The 22,467-nt window shown below is 43.9% G+C and overlaps 1 protein-coding gene across 2 annotated transcripts in view; it reads left to right on the top strand.

The window, feature by feature from the left end:
* LOC141476631 (SET-binding protein-like) overlaps window positions 1-22,467 on the top strand; it is a 304,828-nt gene that overhangs the window by 61,623 nt on the left and 220,738 nt on the right. The gene's annotated exons all lie outside the window — the stretch shown is intronic.

Below are 22,467 nucleotides of genomic sequence, written 5' to 3'. Positions count from 1 at the left end.
GAGGAGGGGGGGATGCACCCAGTGTCAGACAAGGAGATGCCTGTATTGACTTTCACTTGATTTACTGGAGCAATTGAGTTTGTCAGTGAAATGCAAGATGGACTCAATCAGCTGTCACACTGAGACGCTCCTGTCAATAGCATCGAGTTTCTGATCTTTTCTCAGATTAGTTCTGTGCCAGAACATCAAATGAAAAGCTGTTTGGGGCACATGGGGAGGGGAGAAACTCTAAGCAGTTACCTAGGAATCGGTTTACAGACTTCAAAGCACTGTCAGGTTTATTCTTATGGCCTATAGCAATGCGTGGGGAGCAGTAATGTGTTTAGAGTGTAACGTAGACTCTCCTCTTCAGCCCCGCATTCTCTCACGGACCAGGAGGCAGGGATGGGAGAAGAATAGAGGCATCTCTCCCAGACAACCCAAATGGCATGCAAATGGCCTGCCTCCCCAGGAAGAGCTGCTCTTTAGCTTGATGTAAAAAGTTGGGTTTTGTATCTTACCTTTTATCCTGAAGCACTCTTCTACATTTCTCTCGGTGCTGAAATGAAGCCTTTTTGTAGTAGAGCTGGGTCATGAAAAGGCATCGCTCCCAATAATAGGACAGGAGTGAAAAGAAGGGGGACAGGTTTGTCATGCAGAAATGATGAAGGGAGAATGAGAGGGGTCCAGCCAGCCAATATGAGCAGTTTTTGTTAATGCTGAGCCTCAAGTGTGCTTTTTTGTGTGCTTTTTTTTTTTTTTTTTTATAACAAGGTAAGAGCTTTGTAGCCTATTAAGTTCTTCCAAGACCTTTTCCTTGAAGTTTAACCGGTTGGATCTGGGACAGCCTTTATCAAGAATGTTTCCATCATGAGGGATGCCAATATGAATGATATGAATGTCTCTATTTATGGAAAGAATAACCCATCAGTAGACTTTTTTTTTTTAAACTTCAAGGATTTGAGAAATCTCTTTTCTCTGTTCCAGCTGGAACAGCTTATGGCAAGGTGAACTCACCCATTTACACAGAAGCCAAGAGGGTAATGTTAATCCTATTAGAAAAATAATCTACCACCAAAAATAATAATAATAGGGGTGGAGAAGGAATTCTTTTGAGGCAAATTCACAGAGTAATTCCTGTGAATTTAGTCTTTTCTTCTCAGGGTTGAGACGTTAAGCATTTTGCTATAAATACATGAATTATAAAGATTACTATTTTCCTTCCACTTTCATAAAGAAATTAAGCAAGGCAAAAGCCACATTCTAGTATTATTGCTTGAGGATCGCATCCTTTAGAGAATAATCCTGGGTTTTGGTGAATGCTGTCTCAAAGAGTGAGGTAGTGCCTGTACAGAGGATTACCTTGCACAGCACTAATCTAGATTTTTTCCTTGAATGCAATTTTAAGATTTCTAATTTTTCCCTGTTACCCAATTCCATTATTAGGTGGCTTTTGACCTCAAAACATCAAAAGGTTAATCTCTTCCACATTTGAGATCACCACTATCCTTCCTAAGTAGCAGCTGCATTTCACTGCTTAATACTTAAGCAACTCCCCATCCAAAACAAATCATACCTTCCCTCCTCCTTGATTGCTCAAAAAACCCCAAACTCAACCCAGTTCAAAGGACTATATAAGTGATCTTTAATATCAGAGGCAACTCTGCTTCTCTTGGTGGCATGAATGCGAAAGGGCCATGGAGAAGTATGGGAAAGAAAACAGAAAGGAAAAAAACCCACCACATTCTCCTTACAGAGTATTTCATAGCAAATGTTGGATACATACCTTTCTTTGACCTTTTCCTTAGATTAGTGGTATAGGCAGCTGCTGTGATTGTATTACACATTCCAGCACAGGGACTGACTCCCGAGCAAGGTAGGTGTGTGCGTGTGTATGTTTGTTATTCAACCTGTGAGCCAAAGGTCTTCAATGCTGGTTTTAGCTCTTTCTGTTTTTTCATCATTTCCAAGGGGAGGTATAGTTGTTTGTGGGCTTTGTTTATGTTCACTGGGTGACAGAAAACCTAAGAGCTTTTAGTGAATTCAGATATACTCTGGATGCAAGGTGTGAATCTCCAGCCATTTGTGTTTAAAAACTGATTAAGTCTGAGAAAAGAGGAAGAAGAAAAACATCTCTCTGCTTTCTAGCTGCAGAGAGATGAAAGATTTTCAGCCTGTGGGCCCCTCCAGGACAGTATAGATGCCTACAAAAGGAGAAATCCGAGGAGAGAGAAAAAAGGCTGGAGTTGCAAAACAATAAAAATAAAAATCTTAAATCTACTGCTCAAGTTGGATTTGGTCTTTATTTTACTGAGCCCCTGTTGAGCCAGCTGTCCTTGTTAAGACCCTGATGGAGCAGAGCATGACCACCATCCACAGGATGGGCTTCTTGGGAGGGGTGACGGCTCTAACGAGGGCATATAGCAGCCTTTCAGTACCTAAAGGGGGCCTACTGGAAAGATGGGGAGGTACTCTTTATCAGGGAGTGTAGCTATAGGATGAGGAGTAACAGTTTTAAAATGAAAGAGGGCAGATTTAGATTAGATATGAGGAAGAAATTCTTTACTGTGAGGGTAGTGAGGCACTGGAACTGATTGCCCAGAGACGTTGTGGACACCCCTTCCCTGGAAGTGTTCAAAGTCAGGTTGGATGGGTCTTTGAGCAACCTGGTCTAGTGGAAGGTGTCCCTGTCCATGGCAGGGGGGGTTGGAACTCGATGATCTTTGAGGTCCCTTCCAACTCTAACCATTCTATGATCCTATGAAGGCAGCTTTAACAACTCCAGCCAATTGCATCCAACCCAGCAGAAAGGGATGCGGCCAAGGGATGTGCTCACCCACTCCGTGCTTGATTTCCCTTGCCTGGGAAGCCAGATGGGCGATTGCCACTGCAGGCAGATGCTGCTGGCAGTACAGAGATGGGTGTGTGGCTGCTCTGTGTCACCGCAGGAGGGGTTTAGTGTCACCGAGCTGAAAGCTGGCCCATACACCCGACTCTGCCTTTTGATGTGGAGCGAGGCGGTTTATCACCTGGTCCAACGCTTCCCCCTGCCTATGCCTGTGTGTGGGCTCCTTGGGGCAGGTACTTCCCTCCGATTGCATGTTTGCGCAGTGCCTAATTGCAGATATGAGGGTACTATAAATAATAAGGTTAAAAGTTTCTCTTCTTGTGGGGAGGTGAAAATGGAACGGAAACGGAGCTGCTACTCAGCTTCCCGGCTTTTCCTGGAGTCAAAAAGAGAGTGCAAAGGTTATTGCAGGATATGTTGGAGTATTTAGTCTTGAATCATTTGCAGTCCTGTTTTTATTCCCATGCTGTCGTGGTTTAGCCTCAGACGGCAAAAAAAACCCCCACAGTCCGTGGGTTGAAGATGTCGATCTCAATGAAGTTGCTGGATGCCAGCTGCCGAGGTCAGTTCTGATCCTTTCACCGCTGCACTTTACTCGGTTTTTCATCAGAGCCCATCTGTCATTAGTTTGGGTGATTCTTACTATAGTACAACCAATAGCAGTTACAGAAATGAGATGTACAGTGGCAGGGTCATTTAACAGTTAATATCATACAGTTTCATTCACTGGCTATTCTCACCCAAAATCAGATCTCCATGAGGTACACATCAAACTTCCGCATCCTTCCGCATCACCCACCAAGTGCACCCAGGTCCTTGAGCAAAGGCAATCCCATGGACGGGTTTGCCTTTGCCTGAGGCAGGACTAACCCAGACTGTCTTCCCTAACATATTCTTCATGTGCACTACGGGGACTTTATCTCCCTCCACAGTACGTGGAGGTTTTGACTGGGCAGGGCCAGCTCGGTTGGTAGATCCCCTGGTGTTAACTAGCCAGGTAGCCTTTGCTAAATGTGTATCCCAATGTTTTAAAGTCCCACCACCCATTGCTCTCAGTGCAGTTTTTAACAGTCCATTGTACCGTTCTATCTTCCCAGAGGCTGGTGCATGATAAGGGATGTGATAGACCCATTCAATACCATGCTCTTTGGCCCAGGTGTCAATGAGGCTGTTTCGGAAATGAGTCCTGTTGTCCGACTCAATTCTCTCTGGGGTGCCATGTCGCCACAGGACTTGCTTTTCAAGGCCCAGGATGGTGTTTCAGGCAGTGGCATGGGGCACAGGGTATGTTTCCAGCCATCCAGTGGTTGCTTCCACCATTGTGAGCACATGGCGCTTGCCTTGACGGGTTTGTGGGAGTGTAATATAATCAATCTGCCAGGCCTCCCCATATTTGTATTTCAGCCATCGTCCTCCATACCAAAGAGGCTTTAACTGCTTGGTTTGCTTGATTGTAGCACATGTCTCACATTCATGGATGACCTGTGCAATAGTGTCCATGGTCAAATCCACCCCTCGGTCACGAGCCCATCTATATGTAGCGTCTCTTCCTTGATGGCCTGAGGAGTCATGGGCCCATCGAGCTATGAATAATTCACCCTTATATTGCCAGTCCAGATCCACCTCGGCCACTTCAATCTTAGCAGCCCGATCCACCTGCTGGTTGTTCTGATGTTCCTCAGTGGCCCGGCTCTTGGGTACATGGGCATCTATGTGATGTACTTTCACAACCAGATTCTCTATCTGGGCAGCAATATCTTGCCACAACTCAGCAGCCCAGATGGGTTTGCCTCTGCGCTGCCAGTTGCTCTGCTTCCACTGCCGTAACCACCCCCACAGAGCATTTGCCACCATCCATGAATTGGTACAGAGATAAAGTACTGGCCATTTTGCTCACTCAGCAATGTCTAAGGCCAGCTGGATGGCTTTCACCTCTGCGAACTGGCTTGATTCACCTTGTCCTTCAGTGGCTTCTGCAACCTGTCTTGTAGGACTCCACATGGCAACCTTCCACTTTCTATGCTTTCCCACAATTCGGCAGGACCCATCAGTGAACAGAGCATATCTCTTCTTATTTTATTTTGGTATTTTATTCTACGGTGGGGCCTCTTCCGCACACATCACCTCCTCCTCTGGTGACGTTCCAAAATCCTTGCCTTCTGGCCAGTCCATAATCACCTCTAGAATTCCTGGGCGACTGGGGTTTCCCATTTGAGTTCGCTGCGTGATCAGTGCAATCCACTTAATCCATGTAGCATCCGTTGCATGATGTGTGGCAGGGACCCTTTCTTTGGACATCCAACCCAGCACCGGCAGTCGAGGTGCCAAGAGGAGCTGTGCTTTTGTACCAACCACTTCCGAAGCAGCTCGAACCCCTTTGTACGCTGCCAGTATCTCCTTTTCTGTTGGAGTATAGCGGGCTTCGGATCCTCTGTATCCCTGACTCCAAAACCCTAGGGGTCGACCGCGAGTGTCCCTTGGCGCTTTCTGCCAGAGGCTCCAGGTAGGGCCATTCTCCCTGGCTGCAGCGTAGAGCACATTTTTAACATCTTGTCCCGCCTGGACTGGCTGCAGGGCTACTGCATGGACTATTTCCTGTTTAATTTGTTCAAAAGCTTGTCGTTGCTCAGGACCCCATTTAAAATCGTTCTTCTTCCAGGTCACTTGGTATAGAAGGCTTACAATCAGACTGTAATCTGGGATATGCATCCTCCAAAAACCCACAACACCTAAGAAAGCTTGTTTCCTTTTTACTAGTTGGTGGAGACATAGCTGCTATTTTGTTGATCACGTCCATTGGGATCTGACGGTGTCCATCTTGCCATTTTAGTCCTAAAAACTGGATCTCCTGTGCAGGTCCCTTGACCTTACTTCATTTCATAGCAAAACCAGCTTTCAGAAGGATTCGAACTCTATCCCCGCCGGAACCAGGACACATTCAGATATATTTCAAAGAAAGTGTTTATATGGAGCTGATGACCTTGCTTATAGTTGAGGTTGGTTGTCACTTCCCATGATAAGTCCCTGATTTGGTTTTTTAGGCTGTGGCAACTCGCAGTGTTTGAGCTGAAACTTCCCCTCCTGCATGCCAGACTCACACCAAGTTCATTTCAGAGGAGAGGGATTTTCAGTGCACTGCTAAAACCATGCCGTTTTTTATTATTTGGGAAGATTATTCTTACTTTTTCATCTTTTCATCTTTAAAATGCCCAAACTATTCTGGTTATACCAATATACATCAGCCCTTAAAAGTGACAGGAAGCTTTGAGATGAAGTGTTGGGTACTACCCAGGATACTGCCTCCTCTCCGAAGTATGAGCTTTCCCGGAGCAGCAGTGGCAGTCCAGCCATCTTTCCAAAGACAGAAATATAATGGAAAGTAACCAAATGAACAGGGAAGGCAGCAAGTGCGTTGCAATGTCAAGGCATCAGTGGAGGTGAAGGCTTCACCTTTGTGTGTTGTGTTGTTAATAGACACAACCTCAGGTCCAAGTGAAGTGCTGCTAGATGTGTGTTTAGGTTTTCCTTTCTTTTCCAGTGCCTTTAGGTAATGATGAAGCAGGCTTGTGGATGAGTTTTCTGGGATAGTGAAGCATGCATTTGTCTTGGGTTTTTTTGTTGTTTTGTGTTGTCTCTGATCCCGTGTGCACACCACCTGGGTGTTAGAGAAGTTACACCCAGTAACTGGGAGTTAGAATTAAATTACTGTTTCTAGTTTTCAACTCCTCCAAATCTTTTTAACTGCATTTCTTCAAGACCTGGTACAGTGGCATCTGTTGAACAAGGGCTCTTACATTTCTTCTGTAATAATAATGAGGTTATTTGTTTCATACTCATTTTCACTTTTCCTTATCTACCCAAGATTGAGCCAAATTGTCCCCTGCTTAAATCATGTCTTTCCTGGACCACTGAAAATCATATTTGAACTCTGTTCATCTGCAGCCTTGTTAGGTCACCCTGAAGTTTGTCTCTAACTGAGTTCTCTCATCTGATAACAGGGGTAGCACAACTTCTTGATATCAGAGACTGGTGCCAGGAGAAATCCAGTAGTGATGATGATAACACATTCCAGTTATTTCAATAATTCAGGCCATATAGCTACTGAAAATAAAGTTTGCATCTCTGCGTGGACATACATACATTATTGTATCTATGAGATTTAAGACTTAAAGTAAATTACATCCTTCTCTTAAATAATGTAGCTGCTCTTGAATTGTCTAATGAGTGTTAGAATTTTCTTCCCCCGATGTTATATTTACTTCTATGTAAAGGATGCTCACAGCATAGCTTAAGTAACGATCATATCTCGTACTGGAGAGTCCCATTTACCACTAAGGCATTGTTCTCAGCTGTTCCCTTTAGTGCAATGTACTTCTCTCTTCACTTCCCTTCTTCGCTCCACCTCCAGCAATAGTAGCAAATTGTCCTTCTATATCAGCTGTCATTTACTCTGTAGCAAAAAAGGCAGTGGAGCACAGTTTCCATTTAGTCTCCGCAGACTCAGTATGCAGCAATGAAAAGCTTTCATTTTTGCTGTGTCAGAGTTCCTAACTTTGCTGATTCGTTTCAGTTTGCTCGACCATCAACATTTGAATCTTTATCTCCCGCCTACGTTATCCACTTAGCAATCAGCTGGATCCAGGAGTGGAAGGATGGCTGGTTTGCATGGGCTGAGTTTTGTTTTGGGACCTGCATAGCCAACTCTTGTGATTTTTAAGAGTGTTATGATGTGAGGTGTGCAGTGGTTTGGTTTTTTCCCTATTTTTCTTTTTTGCTTTTAAACATCTGCAGCAGCATCAATGAGTGATGAGGCTTAAATTATAAAGTCCCTGAAACTCAGAAGGCATGTAAATAGGATCTAATTTGTATGATTTTGAAGCTAATTTGGTGTTTCTAAGGAGCCTGTCCCACAATCCTCAAATATTTTGACTTCAGCAATATTAGCAACTCCAATTATAACGCTGCTGATAGTGGCTCACATACAGGTATGATCTTTAATCCTAAAGCGGGTATGATTCACAGCCAGATAACTATCACTTCCATGTTGGTAGCTGCAACACACTTCCCTTGGAAAAGCTGGGTCCTCTTTCTAAAGCTGTGATAGGTATATTGGCCCATCTCTCTGCTTCCTTACAACACTCCCAAGACTAAATATCTAAAAACTGAACTACAGATTTTTATGCTTAGTGGTTCCGATGACTCCGACTGCTCTTTTGTGTTACATACAAATGGAGGTTTTACACAATGTGTCTGTCTTTTCCTATAAAAAGAGACAATTATGTTTTTCAGTTTTACATTCTAAAGTAGCTGTAAAAAATGAACACTAGGCTCTAAGATACTATTTACAGCAGGAATGACCCCAGATTTTTTTTTTTTTTTGTTCAGTAGTTCCAAAAATACTTCCCTGGTTTAAAAATTGGGCTGAAATTTGAATTGAGGGAACCTCAAAAGGGTCTTTAAGTTTCCCTGCTGGATTCTGAAATGCTAGAAAATACTGAAAGTTAGAAAATACTGGAGTTTCATTTTAAAGATTTTATCTTCAGCAGCAAGGCTGACAAACTATCGCTTGATGCAGGCAATGGGACTGTAGGTGCAATAAATTGAAAATTTGCAGGAATCCCATGCATTACTGCTAATTCTCACAAATGTAATATTATTTCTAAAAAGAAAAACCTTCCTGTTGAGCATGTACCAGCTCCACCAAACGTGCTGGAGCAGCCTCAAATCAGGTGCTAACAAGACTTTCCTGATCTCCCTGTGACCCCCGTTGCAGGAGGTGAGCTGGCAAGAGGAATTAGCAGGGACAGGGAGGAGAATCACAGAACGATATGGGGTTGGAAGGGACCTCTGGAGATCATCTAGTCCAACCCCCCCTGCCAAAGCAGGTTCACCTAGAGCAGGTTGCACAGGAATGTGTCCAGGCAGGTTTTCAGCGTCTCCAGAGACAGAGACTCCACCACCTCTCTGGGCAGCCTGTTCCAGTGCTCTGCCACCCTCAAAGTAAAGAAGTTCCTCTTCATGTTTAGATGGAACTTCTTACGTTCAAGTTTGTGCCCGTTACCTCTTGTCCTGTCACTGGGCACCACTGAAAAAAGACTTGACACCCTCCCTTTAAGTATTTATAAGCATTGATCAGATCCCCCCTCAGTGAGAGACAGCCTCTTCATAGAAAGTCAGCTGAGCATTTCTGCACAAACATTTGGAGGACTCAACTTTTTTTTTCTTCCCCCCCCCTCAAAGAACCCTTTGCCCATATTTCCTTTTCTTCGCCGCCCCGCCCCCCCCCGAAGGCTGAGAAATGCCTCAGGAATGTACTTGCTCACTCTCCTTTTGCAGAGCGGCTCTTCTGTATTAATTAGCTGGAACACTGCACACTAACGAGCAACTGCAGGCTGATCTCGTTAAATATTAATGCTTATCTTTAACAGCTCTTGCTTTTCTAGTTACACCACTCAATATCACCTGTATCTGAACGTGAAGAAGTCAGCAGCTCAGCTACTGGTGCTTGTGTTTCCAGAGGAAGCAAGAAGGACCGAGTAGCTCAGATCCCTTTTCCAGAGCTGGCTGGGAACACCTCAACCACACATGGGTTTCCATCCTCCTCTGATTGCCTTTAGCATGGATCCCATCCCTTTCCCAGCGAGCAGCCCTCTCTCAAGGAGATAAAAGAGCAAGTCCTTGTGCCCACGCTGCTTTTTTAGCCTTTTTTGTGCCTTGTTTTTAGTGGCTAAGTCCAAAATCCAGCACAGGTCTGCTCCTTATCCTCTCTTTAACCACGAGCAAATGGTTATGGCCAATGTTTTCAAACTTGAAAGCTTCAAGTTGTGTAGTAACACCTCAATGGAGTCATCCGAATTAGTGGTTGTCTTTATTATTGTTGACTTTGCTGGATATTTTAGGCAACCCCGATTGAAAATATTGACCTTATCACCACTTTGCTTCAGTTTACCCTTGGAGGAACTTGTTAGGACAGCTCTTTATATCTTGAGGCTTGACTGATACTCGGAAAAATATCTTGACTACCTCATGAGAAAGTTTCAGAATGTTTATTTGTTCATTAAACAGCTGGAAATGCTGCTGCTGAAAGTGGATTGAGCAAGAGCCTCCTGCCTGAGAAGTCCCGTTCCTACTCTTCTTCAGGCATGTGCCGTTACAGCCTGGTTTTGCATGAGCAGTTGCTGGCAGCACTTCTATCCTTTCATTTGCATGGGCAAAGATGGGATTTTGTATGTACTGCAAATCAAACACAGACTTTTGCATGAGTTTTTATGCTTGGCTTTCCAAAGAGTTACCCGGCATAGCCGGCATATAGGATACACTTCAGGATCTAGAGTAGACATAGCGGCCTTCTAACTTACTTTCTGCCTCCACCTTATCTCCAACATAATAATAAAGACAGCAGCCAGTACTTTTCCTTACCCTCCAACTGTTTGTATTATGCAATTTGATTGCAATTGATAATTCATTAATTATTTCCTATCATGCTTAATATTTACCCAGCTTGCTACTGTGCAGCAAGAGTGATGGGAGGGGCATGAGTAGAGAGGTGGAAGATAAAGTCAGGGAAGCACAAAATGTATGGGAACACCATGTCTTCAGAAATAATCTCTATTTTTTTTCTTTTTCTTTTTTTTAAGATGGATGTTTCCAAGGTGCTGCCACCAGCAGTTCTGTAGGGCTTTTCTTCATTTTCTTAAGCCAAACACTCCTTGGTTGTCATTGTGGCAGCCTCATCTCTACGGAAAAGGTTTTTTCTGGACTTCTAAGCACTGCCTTTTGCTGCCCAAGGAAGCAAAAGCTAAAGGGTTACTGCTGCCCTGTTGGGACTTTGTTGTTGTTGTTAGGGATTTTATTCAGTCTCCTAGAGTGATGCTTCCTCAGACCTTGCTTAAAAGCCACCATGCTTGATTTCCCCTCTATTGACGTTAAAACTGGAACTGGAGCTACCTCTGCTGCCTGGTCCTCCTCCTGCCTGTGTCTTCAGACGTTATGTCACAGCTCCCAGGGTTCCTCACTGACTCCAGCCAGCCTTCCCAGGAGACGGAAACCAGGTTCCCTTCCCTGTGGCAGCAGCAGTGCCCACATTTAAGAAGCTGCAGTGCTGAGCTGTGACTGCATTAGTTCTGCTACATTAGAACAGAAGAAAAGAGCTTAATTTAATTTGCTGGCCTGTATACCGACACCTGAGGGTCACTAATTCACTGTCACATAATCTCGGTGAAACTAAGCTCTTTAGTATTCAGGTTTTGGGTTTTTTTTTGCAAGAGCAGAGCCTTGCAAGCCAAATGCTCATTTTCTAGGACTGGAGAAAAATATCTCCTTGCAGGGATCACAGTAGGTCAGGATGACTCACTTTTGCCAGTGTTCACAAGGGATGGAAGATCACACATCTCTATTTTTTTCCTTTTTTCTTTGAAATATATAAATTGATCTCTATTCTTTCATTTTATGATTAGCACCATCAATAAAAAAGTTGATTCACAGTGACATATGATTGGCTGTAAAACATTTATTCACCACAGGCTTTATTTGGACATCATTCAAGGGTTTTGAGCCTATCAGATACTTCAGCCCACTGTGTCTTTGCAAGTGGTAGGATCAAGTCCTGTAGTAGCATTTGCTATGCCCTAACTTCCAAGAATCAAACCTTGCCTCTATTGTTTGTGGTGAAGACCCATTAGGCTAAATTAATCCCTAGGGTAAACATATAGACTTCAACAGATTGTTATCAGGGATAAATTAGGCCTATTGATTTTTAATGAGGCTTTTACCCGAATAAAGAAAATGGAGTTTCTCTTCTGTTTGGGTCTATTGTTTTTATACTGCAAGCATCACCATAAGCACCTGCTTTGACCCTGAATTTTTAAACCTGGAAATTTTGCATTTCTAAAAGGATTAGAAAACATACTCTTTTTTTCTCCCCGCAACTTTGGGCAATGCCATTATGCAGTGGGATACGTTTTCCAGAATTTATACATCTCCAAATGTCCTTTTTTGAAAAACAAGTGAATAGACTGCCAGAAAAATTACAGACTTCTCATATTTTAAGGCTGAGCTCCTCCTCCAGAGAGCATCCTCATCGCAAGGGGTTTTCTCTATGCTAATGAATTTTGAGAAATCATTTTGAGAAGTACAAACTGATTTGTTTTTTTGAGCTGATCTGGCTGAGATAATTCATGCCTTGCTGTTTCATGCCAAGGATTTCTAGCATCACCCCATCCTCTGAGCCCTCAGGTGGGTAATTTGGAGTTACTACACATCCCTAGGAGACATGTCCATGGACCAGCTGGTTAGTGGCATGGCTCTTGAGAAAAGGTTTGAAAAGAAATCAGAGACCTCAGGTTGTACCTAGGCTTCACTGGAGAGTCAGTGTGTTGCTTAGGCAATTTTCTTGAAATGTTTTTACCTCCTTGCTCTTATTCCTTCCTGACCCACCTGGGGCTTCTCTGGTGCCTCCCATCCTGGGTGCAAGTCTCAAACAAATCTCAAAACAGCAATGCTTTCGAGCTCTTTGTTTCTATGTCTTTGTGAAGAGCAGCTATCACCTTTAGGAATTGAATTTGGGAGCTTTTGGGTTTACCTGTGATGTTCAGGTAGTGGTCAGTTTTAGCCTGACTTCCAGAGGGTGCTGCTCCCCCAGCAGGTGCCCCAGCTGAGGTCTGCATCTGCAGAGATGGGACTATTTCTTTGGTTCATCAGTGGTGTTCAAAACTGAGTGTGACCTGTGGTGTCACAGCACGGCAGTGTCATGCATGGCTGCAGGGGGTACATGTGAGTGTCTGGGTGCCCTTTTGGGTGTCACTTCACTGTGACACCCAAACTGTCCTAGGGTGATCAGAGATGTTTGTTTGTGTTCTGGACTGCATGGTTAAGGAAACTTTGCCATTAAGCCCCTGATCTCTCTGAATGCACCAAATCCATGTTAATTTGCATCCTCTATACTGTTTGATTTAAATTTTTGTATTTAGAAATTAAGAAGCATCCTTTCATTCTATCGGTTAGGAATAGACTTTACTTAACTGGCTGGCTTGGCTTTAACCACTGATCTAAATGGCAACATGTCTGCAGACTCCTCAGTCATCATTTTGTGTTTCCAAATGTACATTGCTAGTGGAAGAAATATTTATATTTACTAAGAAATGCCAACAGAGGTTCTCTGTGCCCTTCTGGCACACATGGTGGAGGTCAAGGGACTGAACACAAGCAATACTAACTTCAGGTATAAACCTGTCATACTTCTTGAAGTGTGTTTCTTTTACAGGGCTCTATTTATTTGTTAGATTTAATGTATTTTGGGCATTTCACTATGTATATAATCATTTAGAGGGATGGATGGATCTTTTGCAGAAGATAGTTATATGAGATTTCCTCCCCCTCCCCATTCATGATTTCATGTCTGTGCCTTTAACTTTTCTTTATCTTGGTAAGCACTTTAATTCCTGCACTTCCCTGGGCTGTGGTAGGGAACTACAGTTCTCTAGTGTTTTGCATTGCAATGCCTTCTGTAACATTTCATAGCAAAACTGAAAGTAAACCCAAAATGTTTAAACTGGAATTTTACTTTGGAAAAGCAACCATTCACATGGTGCCTGGCGCAAGCCCTTATTTAAGTAATACAAAACACTAGATGTAAACTTCTTACAGGCTCAAGTGTGGGATTTGCAATGTGATTCTTCTTTTTTATACGTATGTCTTCCTTCCCAGAAAACGCTACAAAACTCTCCACAGAACCTGTCATCGGCAGCAGAGATAAGGAATGCTCCAAAGCAGAAACATACCCTAAAAAGGGAAAGGCCATTATTGACTTGCAGTGAAGCTTAAGCCCTTTAAACTCACCCCTGGACAAGAAGAATCAATGTCTCTTAAAAATAGTGCTGCTGCTGTTATATAGCAGACCGTTAAACTATGCTAACGGTCATATATTTTCTATTCAAAACTGTGCCACTGTGTATATAAACACGGGTAGGTTTTGTAGCTGTATACGTCCAGAATTTTGACATGCGTAGGTGGAGCCGGCGTAGAAAAGCCTATTCAGGAGTTAGGAGCAGCTGCCCTAATGGAATACTGTTGACTTTAGTTACATCAGGGGCTAAATATAGATCCAGCAGCAACGTACACAGGGCTGCATCTGACAGCCAGGATAGAATGTGCTGCTCAATAGACAGACATAGGGACTTTGTTCCTGTGCAGATGCTCCTTTTAGGTTGAAGAGCTCTTCTGGGCTCTTTTGCCCGGCGCTGCTACTCCCATGGGAATTCTGCTGCCAGCCTCCTGGGGCTGTGGATCTGGTCCTGAGGGGAGACGTGGTCTGGACACAGGTCTTCTGCCAGTCCCTGTTGGCATGGCTCCCTGATGTCAGTGGTGTTGTGTTGATTTATACCCAGTGAAGGGTTGATCTCAGGAGTTTATAGTCAAAGCTGCAAGGAATATTTGTGCTTTAGATATGTTGCCCCAGCCTTCCTCTCTTGCTATCCCCCACCCCCTCTTCCTCCCTCACTCCTTCCCAGTTGCACTTAATTATATGCCTGCCCAGAATTGTGCTTTTGAAGACAAAATCTGCATTTCCAGCAGCATTCTTCAAAAGCCATTTCCCAGCCTGGACCAAAAAAAGATGGTCCATGTGTGCCATCTCTGTGCGCTCAATAGGAGGTTCTGTCCCTCTGCTCACCTTCATGGAGAAGGAGCGTTCACCTCTGAGACTTTATCTTGATCCTTTGGGGCTGGAAAGCCTAAAAGGGAGCCTGTTCTTTCTCTTACTGTGAATGAGGATGAAGCCTTCCATGGTAATTGGATTTGAATCTTTTTTTTTTCCCCTTCCAAGCCCTGACCGCTGATTTTAAGCTGGGAGAGCACTGATGTTGAAAGGTATGCGCTCATCCTGATAGGCTCTATGGAGGAACATTGCAGGGTTACAGTGTATCTCAGTGCAGAGGCGTTAAGGAACTCTGAAGATTTGGCAAGCCACGGGGATGCTGAAGGCAATGTCCAAAGTGCCCAGAAGTTCAGACAGCCTTTTTTTTTTTCATTCCTGGGAATGAAAGCACAAGGCTCTTGTATCATAGCAAGTGACAGTTTTGAAGTGAAGCAGGCTTCATAGTCCAAATGGGCCAGATTTGTGATTCTTTGGGAGAAAGGAGTGTGTACATCCTCTTGTCACTGTGTGCTCCTGTTGATTTAAATCTAGCTAATGTGCACAGACAGGACCTGTGCAGTGTCCCAAATGATTTAGGGATGCACAAGGCCAGACTTCTTCCCATCCTCTATGCTAACTTTCTCCAGAGCACAAGTTACAGAGAATCATCTAGTCATACATACAATGGTTAACAGGAACCAGTATTTTTTGCAAAAAAACATTTAAAGACTTTGGGGTCATAATGAACCCTCCAGCAACACAAGGCAGGGAATGATCCCAGTTCTAGGACTCTATTTACTTTCTCCTTTATAATCTGTAAAAGGTCTAGAATATTGTACCTTTGCTTTCTCTCTTATCTCTAGTCCTTCCACATTCACTGAACATACACACAATCAAGCAAACCCTGGCTATATGGGAAAGAACTGCACGTTGCCCCTTTACAATTCTCTGAGCATTACAGATTGTACATTTTTGATACCCGCTTCTCTTTGCTTACAGAGAAAAAGTACACATTCCCTCCCCATTCAGTCTTTGGACAATAATGTTTTGGTTTAGAGTATGAGGAGTGAAGCAGAGCGAGTACATTGTCCTCTTAGATTTATAGTCCAGGAGATAGGTCACAACCCTTAGCCACTCTAAAAATGATTTATAATTCAGGGGCCTGGGTGACACACCTGGAATATATATCCTAGTATGTCTCGAGCCACCCTGGGCTGTGAGTGTGGTGCTGGCCTGAGCCAGTCTTTAAGCAATGGCACCACACCATTGCTTAATGAAGCGCATGAAGGGGAGGGACATCATCTCTTGGAAGCTGATATTGTGCCAACAGTGGGTATTGATGGTCCCAAGTCCCAGTGGCACTGCCGATCCCATTGGGAACATCTCCCCTCTCTATAATGAGTAGGAAGACACGTTTGATTCTGCATGAGGCTCCTCCAGCAGTGTTACTATCAGTTAATGTGATTTCAGTGCCATGGAGCAGGACTAGGAGCTTCATCCATGTGAGACGCTGTGTGCCGTCCTCCGTCGTGGCCTCAGCAGAGCATTGCTGCCAGCTCCACCGCAAAGGCTGGACCCCCAGCTGAGCCTCGCAAGTGAAGCTGCTTCACTCCTTAACCCAATTTTTTTTGTATCTGCGCAGTCAGCTGCAGCAAGGTACACTTTGAACTGCCGAAAGTGGAGTTGGAGCCGTTTGGTTCAGAGACAAAAATCCATCTTTCCTCCTCTTCCAAGTGCTGAAGGAAGCCCTGCTGTGACTGTAGTCAAACTGCTGGGAGTGAGCGAGCCCTGCGTCACACCGGGGAGGTCCCTTTGAGTCCTGTGGTCCATGAGCAAGTCCTCTGAGGCTTGAAAGCACCCACCATATTGAACACAGGGTATCCAGCGTCTTCAGCTCCTGCTGAAATCATTTGGCCCTTGGAAGCACCAAGCTCCATCAGGACTTACCCTTGTATGCCCCAGCCCAGTATAATGTAGGAGCACACAGGTAAACTCAGGATTGGATTTTTTTTTCCTTCTGGAAGCAAGGAAAACACTAGTTAGACATGGAACTGGAGAAAACCAGAGATGAAAAGTTTGGATTTGTTACTAGATACAGAGTGATTTTTTGCTTGCTCTTGTCAGGTGTCCTGAGACGTGAGAAAGTATTACAAAGAGTCTTTTCCTTGCAGAAGTTGTGCTTATCTTGTGATCTGTATTTTTTCCCCATCTTTCTTATATTGCTCTTATCCTGTTATCAAAGGCTTCAAAAGAGACCAACAGCGCTCGGCACTCATATCTTCTTGAAATTCAGTGAAAGGGTTACATTTGGGTTTCTAGCAATGCCAGAGAGGGTTTAAGGCATAAATAAATAAATAAACCACTAAGGGTTTCTCTTTTCTGGTCTTCTAAGTTTTGTTCTGTATATGTGGACTGAGATTTTCAGAAGGGCTCGGTATTGTCTGTTGCTGCTGATGGATGCGATGAAGCTCCCATGTTCCCTGGCAGTGGGAGAGGGCTAATGCGGGACACTTCTGAATATCCCGCTCTTGTCTTTCTCTTTCAAAACCTAACCCTTGGGCAAGATTATCTAATAGAGGCTTCTTAACTTGCATCAACACCTTTCACCACAACAATGACTGTATATAAACTTCATAGTTACACCCTCCACTACAAATAGCAGGGATTTCTGCAGTTTTCTAGTTCTGTTATTTTAACCACTATTGAAAATCAATTCCTTTCCTGCCTTTCAGAATAGGTAAAAGCACATTGCCTGCTTTCCCGTAGTAAAACTTGAGCGTTTTGTTGTCTTAGAATAAATATTACCCTCCTCGCCATGCTGTTGTGTTTGTGTGCTTAATATTTTCCACATGTACACTCAAAATCTGTTAACATGTTAATGGATTTGTTTGCTTGTCAAGGAAAATTTTGCCCCCTGCAATGACAGCTTCAAACTCACGCTGCAAAAGGGCAGGGCAAGCAGTTGCTCAATGGGCAAGCACAACACGTTTCTCCTGACAATACAGGCTTCAGCCTCGAGTTGGGTGCCTTGCCACTCTGATCTGCAGTGCCAGTTTAATCATGTTAATGTGCTGTCTAATTATGGTAAACACTGCATATTATTCAAATTAAAAAATGTATATTGCCGTTCACGTAGTCAGTCTGAAGACATTTTTATGCATTAGTATTTTCTAAGCTGAATGCCCTCTGGTAGGCACCAGACGCTGCGTATCACCCCATTAGCTAAAAAGGGAGGTGGATGATCATATATAGTGGATGCCTGGCTTGGAAAGTGTTTTAATTGGCACGTTCTTGGTAGGCAAATGGTTTCTCTGAAGCAAAGTCATCCCTGGAAAATCCTCTGTGAGGTGCAAATCTAAAACCAGCCCTGCTACCTTCTTCATTAATAGAGCGATCGTGACCAGTGTGGTCTTGATTGTGTGAGTTTGCCTGCATGGGGTGGCACCCATCTTAAGAAAACAGAGATTTCCAGAGTCAACAGCTGAGCAGGGAGCTACAGGTTTGATGATTCAGGCTCTGATCCTCCCCCTCATGGTGTTCACCAATTCTTGCTTTCCCAAACATTGTCCTTGCTTGGGGGCATCTCCTTAGGTGGGTTTCATCAGAAGCAAGAGGCTGCCACTGTAGTGGAAAGCAATCCCAGTCCTGGTTACTGTGCTGGTGGACCTGCAATTATATATCAAGGATGCCTAATTAGACACAGAAATTTCTGAGATGAGCCCTAGCCGGAAAGTATTTCCCTAAATCGAGATCTGCGGTTCCTCTTTGTGTGGGATTGTTGGGATTATTGGGATCATATCCTGATATGCTGGATCCAATGACAGCATCAATAAACAAACTCGCAATTTTGTGATCTTGTCAATGATAAGAAAGGAAATGTACATGATATATAATAATAACAATAACAACAACAACAACAATAATAATAATACTGTCATATTGCCTCTCTGTGCTATCAGATATTCAGTGTGGCTTCTCTTGTAGGAGTAGGATCATGTTCAAACTATTCCATATGACTATATCCAGTAAAAAGATTTTCAGTGCATACCACATTTTTATACCACAGTTGTGGATTATGGAGGAAGCTACTGGGCGGAGTGAAAACATGAGTACTTTACAGAACTGTTTAACAAGCGGACAATCCAGAAAAAGCTGGACAAAGCAATGTATATCGGTAAACAGATGGATTTTACTGGCAGACGGGGATTTTTGTGTTCAGAAATGGGAGTCATGCATGCACTTGGCTCCACAGTTATGTAATTGGGCCCATAAAATTGTCTTTTTCATTGTATTAGGCATTTATACTTTCCTCTGAGGAGTTTTCTTTATTATTTTTTTCCTCTGGGATGCAAGAAGAATTGCTTAGACTTGTATACTTAGCATGCTCTATTATTCTTTTGATTGCCTCCCCATGCTTCATTCACAATGGTTCAAGCTGGAAAATTACAGTGCAAAGGACTTGTGTGCCTTGGAATTTAATTATTTTAGGGAACAGAAAGAGTTCTTTGAGACAAATTATATTATGTTTCAATTGTCCCAGGTCATTTATTTGTTTGTTTGTTTGTTTGTTTTTCCCTGTTTGATTTGTTTCAGTTTCTGGGAATGGTTCCCAGTCACCATCGCCTCATACAGCTGGACTAGATAGGAGCTGGAGAAAGAAGGACTTTCAGATGTACTAATGAATCCTGAATTTTAACTCAGCAATTATCCTCTATTGGTTTCAAAATGGCTTGGAACTGAGTATTATGTAGAAGTGAATGTGAGGAAATGGCTGTTCTTGAGTTCATGTGTTGAGGGAACACATATAGTAACCATATGTTGGTGGTGATGCCTCAACTGGCTGTAGATACTGGTTTGTATACAAAGAGCTTCAAGAAAAACCTCTCTGGATGGTTTTACATGATCGGTACTCACAGATAATCAGAGTCAGAGCAGATAGCTTGCAAGTAGCCTGTTGGCTGCTGTATTTATATCCTGCTTGAATTTTAAAGATAGTGAATGTATTGATGAATAGATTATTTGATCAAGCTTTACGAATCTATTTCAATAGATTTGACCGCATGTGGTGGAGGCCAAATTTAGGATTGATGGTGGAGAAGAAATTTAAGATTAAATGGCACAAGCAAAGTTCTGGATAATGTTGTGATCTTCAGACAACAAGAAGAAAAAAGTTGCTGCCGAAGCAAATAAATTAAGGAGCTGTGATAAAACAATTTCATGCTAAATACAGCCTTTGTGCAGAGCAGAGGGAATGAAGTTTCTGGAGGTGTATACTGAGAGCTTTGCAGGATGTGTGAGATAGATACAGCATCATAATGGATGTTGTCATGGTTTAGGCTGAATTGGCCTATGACAGCAACAGATGCTCTCCCCCCACTTCTCACTCCGAGGAGAAAAGGAGGAGAGATAAAGAGATTTATGAGTTTAGAAGGAACTAAACTAATGAAATATTAATAATAAAATAAAAAGGAAATAATGAAATAGATACAATATATACAAAACCGTAACAAGCTTCCAGGACGACGTCACCGGCAGGCACTGGGGAAGTCCCAGACTGGACTCAGCGATGGATGGGAACTGGATTCCAGCTCTGGAGTCAGGAACACACGGATCGGGATCAAAGGCAGATGAACAAACAGGGTCCTCCTTGGACATCGGCCATTGAAGAAAGAGAGCTCACCCTTTGATCCCTCAGCTTTTATACTGAGCATGGGGCAGCTGGGATGGAATACCCCTGTTGGTCAGGTTTGGTCCGCTCCTCCCCACAGGTGGGACCCCTCTATGCTTTTCCGTTTCTGACCCTCCAAGGGGGCAAATAACAAAATTAGCTGACCTTGGTTGTTATAGCAATAAGTATAAGCAAGGGCCTCTCTGCATACTGGTCCTTGGCATGAAGTACAAACATTGGTCTTATCACTGAGAACGAACAGTTTTCTGCACAATATGCTGTTAATTTCAGACAGAAGAGGTCTAGCTAAGATGTAAAATTACAGAACAGAAAGTTGGTTCTGTTTTATCTCAAACTGGGACAATGTATCATATAGGGAAAGCAAGGGCATTTGTTCATCTGCACTGGCCCTGGGCTGTTTGGGGCTGTTCCCTTTGTCGTACTTCCCCAGGGAAGGGGAAAAGGGAAAGCAATCCTTCCATGTGATTGTCCCTGTCTTCACAAGTGGCAACAAGCCAGTCATCAAAAAGTCCAGGGGGGGATACCAGCAGGCTGCCCACCTGGGCCTTTGGCAGCCGATGTCTCCCATGCTCCCTTCCCCATCCCTCCACACTGGACCCGTGGTCAAATAAGTTCTGTGTGGCTGGGGTGCTACTCAAGGGACTGTGCTGGGCTTTGTTCTGTCTGAGGACCTCTGGCTGTTGATCAGGGCAGACAATAATGGGCGCCCTGTGTTCCAGGGAGGAGCAGCTGCCTTTTTCTTCAAAGGCCCTGGTTGTGGCCAGGGAGGACAGGCTGTAAATTTAACCCGTCTCTTGTAACAAGAGGCTGGATGCTTAGTCACACTTGAGTGCCTGGTAGAGTGCCAAGCCCCTGTTTGATAGTGTAATACTTATTACAATAGATATGGCTAAGAGGTATTCATCACTGTGTAAACAGGACTTGCAGGAGGCAGGTCTCCCCTCTTTCCCCACCTCCACCCTGAGGTATGGGGCCAGATGGCTTAATCCACCCCAGGGACCAGGGGACCAAGGACACCGGTGCTGCAGGAGGCACCTGAACACCAGCAAAAAGCAAATCAAATGACAAAGTGCTGTTGCTTGCCCCATTTCCAAAAACCCATTGTGGCTCAGGGACGCTTGCTGGGCCCACATCCCCAAGCTGAGATCCTATGGCCCCGGTTCCTCCATCCCCAAGGAGGAAGGGCTTGTGGGGTCACTCGCTGGGGACCTCAGCTGGCTCCTAGTGGTGGAGACTGTAGATGGCTGCACACATCTGAAGACTACCTCCACTTGTGGATTTTATAATAATATTTAAGAAACAAGTCTCAAGTCACAAGTGGGATGGTCCAAATACACAGCACAGGGAATGCAAGTGAGACCACAAGTCTTGCTTTGGCCCTGACCCAGAGCAAAATGCTGCTTCCAAACCCCTCACTCTTATCATGAGTATGGTGTTGGATTAAAATAAAAAAAAAAGTGAACTTTGTGGTGTGAAAACTGTTTTGTAGCATCCTGCAGTGCTTGAGGAAGGGGAGAAGGACCTTGGAGACAGGAGGCTGGCGGGGGTGTCAGTGTAACCTTGCTCTGGTCATGTTTCTGGAGGATCCATTGGTCCCCCACCGCCTTGGGGTCCTTGGCAGAGAAGACTTTCTCTGTGCACAGGTTTTTATTATTTCATCTTTTTGGGGATGTATGTGGTTTGGTTTCTAGAGTTGGTGTCCTTGCTGGTTTTTGATTATTTTTTCTGTTTAACCAGGCTGATTGGTACTGCAGCCTCCAAGAGTTTCTTCAACACACTTCATAAGCAAATCATTTCCCTTGCACTGGTTATTGCTGCCAGGTAGTGCAGGGGAAAAAAAAAAAAAAAAAGAAAAAAAGAAAATAATGAAACAAATCACTAGTATGGGGGGAGAGGAAGTGAAAAAAAAAAAAAAAAAAGAGAAATTGTGCAGAGCATTAAGAAATGGGGAGAAAACCAGTGACCAAAGAGCAGCCAGGCACATAAGGCAAGGACAAACAAGTCTGGCAAAGACAATGAGTTTGGAGAAGTGGTGAGGAAGAGCCCAGGGTCCACTTTACATCTGAATGCATAATTTTCATCCCTCCCTGCCTGCATCCCTGTGATCCTGCAGCTTCATCCACAAAGTACCCTGCCAGCACCCTGCAAAGGGTGGGAGGCTCGGCGGGGACCCTAGGGCATGAGCTGGAGAAGGATAAGTGTCCCATTCCCTTCTCCTCTGACCCACTCACCCCATCTGAGGCTTTGCTCTCGGTACGAGTAAAGCCTCTCAGTATGGGCAAGCCTCTCCAGATGCTGCCTCAGTCTCTGGGAATAATA

Source organism: Numenius arquata, chromosome W (assembly GCF_964106895.1).
Source record: "Numenius arquata chromosome W, bNumArq3.hap1.1, whole genome shotgun sequence".
Classification (NCBI taxonomy): Eukaryota; Metazoa; Chordata; class Aves; order Charadriiformes; family Scolopacidae; genus Numenius; species Numenius arquata.
Note: the sequence above shows the minus strand (reverse complement) of the source record. Positions and strands in the feature narration are given on the sequence as shown.